This window comes from Penaeus vannamei, chromosome 2 (genome assembly GCF_042767895.1).
Source record: "Penaeus vannamei isolate JL-2024 chromosome 2, ASM4276789v1, whole genome shotgun sequence".
Classification (NCBI taxonomy): domain Eukaryota; kingdom Metazoa; phylum Arthropoda; class Malacostraca; order Decapoda; family Penaeidae; genus Penaeus; species Penaeus vannamei.
In genome coordinates, this window is record NC_091550.1 from 17,605,608 (window position 1) to 17,613,107 (window position 7,500).

A 7,500-nucleotide genomic window follows, 5' to 3' on the forward strand; every position below is an offset into this window, starting at 1 on the left:
GGTTGGGTGGGCTTGAGGGGAAGGAGGAGGGGTGGGGCTGAGGAAGGAGGGAGAAGGATGGGAAGGTGGGTGGGTGGGGTGAGGGGAAGGTGGAGGGGGTGGGATGAGGGGAAGGAGGAGAAATGTAGGAAGGAAGGTGGGCAGGTGAGGCATGAGGGGGAAAGAGGAGGGTGGGGGTGGGCCGAGGGGAAGGAGGAGAGGGATGGGAAGGTGGGTGGGTGGGCTGAGGGGAAGGTGGAGGGGACTGGGGTGAGGGGAAGGAGAAATGTAGGAAGGGAAGGTGGGCCGGTGGGCTGAGGGGAAGGAGGAGGGGGGTGGGATGAGGGGAAGGAGGATAGGGATGGGAAGGTGGGTGGGGAAGGGAGCTAAGAGGGGAAGGAGGAGGGGGTGGGGGTGAGGGGAATGAGGAGAAATGTAGGAAGGTGGGTGGGTAGGTGGGGTGAGGGGAAGGAGGAGAGAGGTAGGAAGGTGGGTGTGGGTGGGCTAGGGGGAATAGAGAGGAGGAGGAGAGGAAGGGGGAAGGAAAGAGAGGATGTGAGAAAAGGGAAGGGAAGTCTGGAAGCTGGATTATTTGACTTGATAGAGGGGCATCGTGGAAGAGGGGGAGGGACAAGGTCGTTCAAGCGAGGATGAAGAGGGAGGGAGGAGAAGGGAGAAGGAGTGAGGGGGGCAGGAGTGAGGGGGCAGGAGGGAGGGGCAAGGGGAGGAGGAGGGCAGGAGGGGGGGCAGGAGGAGAGGGAGAAGGGGAGGAGGAGGGAGGAGGGGTGGAGGGAGGGGAAGGGGTGCAGGAGGAGGATGGGATGGAGGAGGGAGGAGAGGAGGAGGGAGGAGAGGAGAAGGAGGGGGGAAGAGGAGGAGGGGGACAGGTGAGTGGAGGGGGAAGTAGGAGGAGGGGGAGGAGGAGGGAGGAGGAGAGGGGGAGGGAGGGAGGAAGGGACAGGAGGAAGAGGGGGCAGGGTGGAGTGAGGGGGAGTAGGGGGAGGGGGGAGTGGGAGTAGGAGGGGGCAGGAAGAGGAGGTGGGTGAGAAGAGGAGGGGGCAGGGAGGAGGAGGAGTAGAGGGGAGGAAGAGGAGGAGGAGGGAGTGAGGCGGAGGGGAGGAGGAGGAGGGGGGAAGAGGGGAGGGAAGGGGCAGGTGGAGGAGAGGGTGGGTGGTGGAGCAGGGAGGAGGAGGGAGCAGGAGGAGGGAGGGGGCAGGAGGAGGGAGCAGGAGGAGGAGGGAGGAGGAGGAGGAGTGGGAGGAGGGAGGGAGGAGGAGGGAGGAGGAGGAGGAGGAGGGAGGAGGAGGAGGAGGGAGGAGGAGGAGGGGAGGGGGAGGAGGAGGAGGAGGAGAGGGAGGAAGAAGGGGCAGGGAAGACGAGGGGGCAAGTGGAGGAGCGGGGAGAGGAGTGAGGAGGGGCAGGAGGAGGAGGGGGCAGGAGGAGGAAGGGGGCCCCAGGAGGAAGAGGGGGACAAGCATGAAGGGGGGAGGGAGGGAGGAGAGGGGGCTGGAGGAGGGAGGAGGAGGGAGGAGATCAGAGAGGATGGAGGAAGAAGAGGAAGGTGAGCAGGAGGAAGAGAGGGGAGAGGGAACAGAGTGGAAGGGGGAATAAGGAGGAGTAGAGGAACAGGCAGAAGGAGAAGGAGAGAAAAAGCGAGAGAAAGAGCAGAGAACGAGAGAGAAAGAAAGAGGGAGAGAGAGAGAGAGAGAGAGAGAGAGAGAGAGAGAGAGAGAGAGAGAGAGAGAGAGAGAGAGAGAGAGAGAGAGAGAGAGAGGGAGGGAGGGAGGGAGGGAGGGAGGGAGGGAGGGAGAGAGAGAGAGAGAGAGAGAGAGAGAAAGAGAGAGAGAGAGAGAGAGAGAGAGAGAGAGAGAGAGAGAGAGAGAGAGAGAGAGAGAGAGAGAGAGAGAGAGAGAGAGAGAGAGAGAGAGATACAGCGATCGAGAAACATAAACAAAGACGGGAGAAAAACGCTTTAATGATACGTTATCTCTCGCAGCGAAGGATAGGATAACAGATAACCTCTTAGTTATGAATTCCCGAGGACGTAAAAATGCTCGAAAATCACCATTCATCTTCAACAAACTGTGCTGGATGAGAGGGTAGCGAGCGGGACGGCGAGTTCTCGTCAATTTATCGATAAGAACGAGGATTGAAAATATATGCAAATGAGGCCGTTGCGGATGAAGATAGAATGACAGATGACATTATATCTTATGCGTAGCTGGGGATTAGGTGACACGCTGATGCATACGGAGACGGAGAAACCTGATAATTTGGAGATAAAGGGCGAACATACACTCATGTCCCGGGTCGTAAACGTTAAGCCTTTGGATAAGAAGAACAAGAACCTGTTGTTTCTGATATTTTGAGAGAGAACATGAGTGGAATATATGTCGGAGAACGATATTTATCCTTGGCGGCAACACCCAACTGATTCACAACTCTGACATATGTGTACATAAACAGACACGTACGCACACATGTACACAAATCACCCGAGCGAGGGCGGGTGGGTTTGTGTGCGTTTTCGTCTCTTCCTTTTTGTTTTGTTTTGTTTTGCGTGTGTTTATTAATTTAGTCTCTGTATGTGCGTATGTGTATGTGTATGTGTATATTCCTGATGCTGTTCAGTGATATTCAAGATATTCGTTTAATTACAATATGTTTTCAGATCGAAATTATTATTTATCATTTTTTTTAGAGAAAGAGTGAAAGAGAGAGAGAGAAAGAGAGAAAGAGAGAGAGATAGAGATAGAGATAGAGAGATAGATAGATAGATAGATAGATAGATAGATAGAGAGAAAGAGAGAGAGAGAGAGAGAGAGAGAGAGGGGGGGGGTAGAGAAAGAGAGAGGGAGAGAGGGAAAGACAGACTTAGAGAGAGAGAGAGAGAGAGAGAGAGAGAGGGAGAGAGAGAGAGAGAGAGAGAGAGAGAGAGAGAGAAAGGGAAAGAGAAAGAGAAGAGAGAAGAAAGAGAAAGAGAAAGGAAAATGCATAGCCATCCCCTGCAAACCACAGCACCTTCGAGAATACTTGTTGCAACTCCTCAAGAATCCCCACCAAAGGGAGAGAAAGCGACCCCCCACCTCCCCCCACCCCCACCCACTACCCCATCAACCTCGCCAACACCCCATTTAACTCGTCATCAACCATGAGGAATGCGCCTTGCAACTCCTCATCAACTGAAGGGGATAACGACCCACCCGACAACCTCACTCAGCCCACCCAACCCACCATGCCTTCCCTTGGCCTACCCCCCCACTTCCTTCAAGACCCTCCTGAGTCCTCACTCAACCCCACCCACCCCACCCAACCCACCGTGCCTTCCCACCCGAATCCTCAAGAAACCCACCCGCCTCACCCAACCCACCTTGCCCTCCCTTGGCCCTACCACTCCCCTCCCCATCAAGAACCACCTGATTCCTCAAGACCTACTGGACGACCCACCCGAGTCCTTGCGACCCACCCTGCTCACCATGCCATCCCTTGGCCCCTTCACGACCCACCCTCCTTACCCTGCCCTCCCTTGGCCCCTTCCTCTCCCTTCCCCCCCCACCTTCACGACCCACCCCTCCTTACCCTGCCCTCCCTTGGCCCTTTCCTCTCCCTCCCCCCCTTTCAGGACCCACCCTCTTCCTCAAGACCTCCCAACCTACTCACCATGCCCTCCCTTCGCCCCCATTCCTCTCCCTCCCCCTCCCTTCACGACCCACCCTCCTCCTCAAGACCCATCCTCCTCACCCTGCCCACCCTTAGCCCTTTCCTCTCCCTCCCCCCCCTCCCTTCCCCTGGCTTGTGGGAGAGGAGCTACAGGTCTCCGAGGCGGCAGGAACCTCGGTCTGATGCCTGGCGCTTTTGGTTTCGAGATCGGAAAAGTGGATAAAAAAGAAAAAAAGAAGAAAAAAGTCTATGGGTAAAAAAAAAAAAAAAAAAATCTCTTTATCTGTCGTTTTCTTTTCGATGGAGGGATGACGGGATACATGGGGAAGGGGGGTGTGTGAGGGGGGGTGGGGAGGGGAGGAACAGGGTGGAAGGAAGGGAGGAAGGGAAGGAAGGAGGGAAGGAGGGAGATAGGGCTGGAAGGGAGGGAAGAAAGAAAGGAAGAGAGAGAGAGAGAGAGAGAGAGAGAGAGAGAGAGAGAGAGAGAGAGAGAGAGAGAGAGAGAGAGAGAGAGAGAGAGAGAGAGAGAGAGAGAGAGAGGGAGAGGAGAAAGAGAAAGAGAGACAGAGAGAGAGGAGAAAGAGAAAGAGAGACAGAGAGAGAGGAGAAAGAGAAAGAGAGACAGAAAGACAGAAAGACAAAGAGGAGAAAGAGAAAAGGAAAGAAAAAGGGAAGAGACGAAACCCAGCTCTTTCTCTCCCCTCTCCCTTCTGCAACCGCTTGGCACAAGATAAATCAACTGCGGTGCTCTCCAACTCTCACTCTCGTTTCCTCTCATCTTCTCCGCCCCCACCTCCCCCCCCCTACTCTCCCCTCCTTCTCGTCTCCCTCCCTTCCCTTCCCCCTGCTTCTCCCCCTCCTCCTCGTCTCCTTTCCCTGCTCTCCCCTCCTTCTCTCGTCTCTCTCCCTCCCCCTCCCCTCCTCTGCTCTCCCCTCTTTCTCGTCTCCCTCCCTCCCCTTCCCCCAGCTCCCCTCCATCTCGCCTCCCCCTCCCCTCCCCCTTGCTCTCCCCTCCTTCTCGTCTGCACCCTCTCACCCCCCACTCCCTACCCCCCTGTCTCAGACTCTCCACGAAGCCCAGATAAATCACCGGAAAGTTGCAGTGGACTGGAGTGAGAGATGGGCGCCCGCCATGCCACTTCTCACGCTGGCTAGGGGTTCGGGGGCGGGATGGGCGGGCTAGGAGGGGGTGGGATGGGCGGGGTAGGAAGGGGGGGGGCGGGATGGGCGGGCTAGGAAGCGGGGGTGGGGGCGGGATGGACGGGGTAGGAGGGAGGTGAGGGGCTGGCGAGGCGAGGGGGTGGGGGTAAGTGGGGGAAGAGGTGGCAGATGATGATGCTGATGCTGGCGACGGTGATAAAGAGGAGGAGGAGGAGGAGAGGAGGAGGAGGAGGAAGTAGTGGAGGTGTTAGTGATGGTCGTGGTGGTGTTGGAGGAAGGAGGGAGGAAGGGAGAGGGGAAAAGTGGGAAGTGGTGGAGGTGTTAGCATAGGTGGTGGTGAAGGAGGAGGAGGAGGTGATGGTGATGAGTGGCGGAGGTGGAGGTGGAGGTGGAGGAGGTGGAGGTGGAGGTGGGAGGTGGGAGGTGGAGGTGGAGGTGGAGGTGGAGGTGGAAGTGGAGGTAGAGGAGAAAGGAGAAAGAGTAGGCAGAAGTGGAGGTAGAGGAAGAGGAGGGAGAATTAAGAGGAGGAGGAAGAAGAGGGGGAGAATTAGGAGGAGGGGGAGGCGGAGGGGGTGAAAGAAGTAGAAGAGGAGGGGGAGGAAAATGGTAGAGCTGGTAGTGATGATAGCGGTGCAGATGGAGGAGGAGGGGGAAGAGGAGGAAGAGGAAGAGGAGAAAGGAGAGGAAGGTTGAGGTAGCATGACGAAGAAAGGAGGGAGAATAAAGGTGGGGAGGCGTGGGGGTTATAAGTAGACGAAGGTAGTAAAGTAGGAAGAAAGAATTATTTCTAAAATGCAGTAAATGAAGAGAGAAGGCTGTCAGAGGGGGGGGGGGAGAACGAAATACAAAATCCATTAAAAAAACACCAAAAATAGATGAAGGAGAACAAGAAATGGAAATGGAGGAAGAATAATTTGAATTTTCGGAAAGGATAATTAGGAAGAGAATGGCGACAAAATATATTATTATCATATAATGATGATAAAATTAAATAGATAGTGATTCATCTATAAAAGTGAGAGAAAATAGGAAACTAATTGTAGAATAAATAAATAAGAGAAATAAGAAAACAACGAAGAGCAAATGCAGGACAGATAAAAAAAGAAAGAAAGACAGAAAGAAAGACAGCAAGAAAGAAAAAAACACCTTTTAAGAATAATGATGAATCTTGGACAAAATAAATGTCTTGGCTACAGCGGGAAAGCATTCAACACAAGGTGATTTATTTCCCATTTCCATCTAAATTTGCGACTGAGTAACGTTTTAAGAAATAATGATATTCGGCGAAACATTTAGTGAGTGAGTTTTTTATATATATTTTTTATTTTATTCTATTCTATTTTATTTATTTTATTTCATGTATTTTTTTTTTTTTTTTACATAAGTGATGGTGCGGGTTTTTTTATATATATTTTTTACGTAAGTGATGGAGGCTTTTCATAAATTTAATTTGTGTATATATAATAGCCCCTTTAAATCCATGAACAAATAAACCAAAAAGTGAAGAAGAAAAAGAAAAAGAAGAAAAAAAAAGATAATCGGAAATTAAAACCTACACAGGATGAAAGGTGAAGAAAAAAAAAAAAAAGGTGGAGAAGAAGAAGAGGATGAAGAAGAAAAATGAGATCAAGAAAGAAAGAAAAAAAAGAAAAAACAAAAACATGAAGAACGAAGAAGAAAAAAAAGGAGATCTAAAAAAAAATAGAACCTCGGTAATTAATATCCCAAAAATAGAACAAAAAGAAAACGGAATAGACAGGAAAAAAAGAAACAGAAAGAAAACGAGAATAATTCATCTTCGTCTTCCCTTGACCAGTGTTAACGCCGGCAGGAGAACGATCACTTCTTGGCGCTCAAAATGGCAGGTTTTCTGCTAATCTTTTGTCCGCGACGAAAGGAAGTACAAAAAAAAAAAAGGGAAGACGAAGAAAAAGGAGGATGAGAAGAAGGAGAAGGAAAGTGGAGAAAAGGCGATTCGAGACATTAATAAAACTCTTGGAGGTGTTTGTGTGTGAATCTGCGCTTTTCTTTGTGTTTTTGTTCAGTTAGTTTATGCGTTTTTTGTGTCCTTCAAACTTTGCATGTGTGTGTGTTTGTTTGTTTTATTTGATGAATTACCCTAATGTGTTCCTGTTTATTTGTTATTCTTTGAAAAAGTAATAGCAGTAGTAATGATAAAATTAGTAATGCTGATAAACATTAATAAAATGATAATGGCAATTAAAACAGTCATGATGAAACTGATAATAGTAATAGCAATAACAATAATAATGTTGATGAAGATGATGACACTAATTATGATAATAATAATCGCAATAACGATAATAATATAAATAATGATGATACTACTACTATTATTACTTCTACCATGATGATAATGATGATGATGTTGATGCTATTGATGGTAATAATAATAATTATAGTAATGATGATAATAATAGCAACAACAATAATGATAATAATGATAATAACAATAATAGTGATAATAATGATAATGATAATGATGATAATGATAATAATGACAATTGTAATAATGGTGAAAATGAAAATGATTATAATAATGACTATAACGATACTAATAACGATAATAGTAATAATAATGACGCTGATAATAATGGTAAAGGCAATAATAACAATAATAGTAATAATAATGATAGTGAAAATAACAATATAACATTAATAACAATAATAGAAATAACG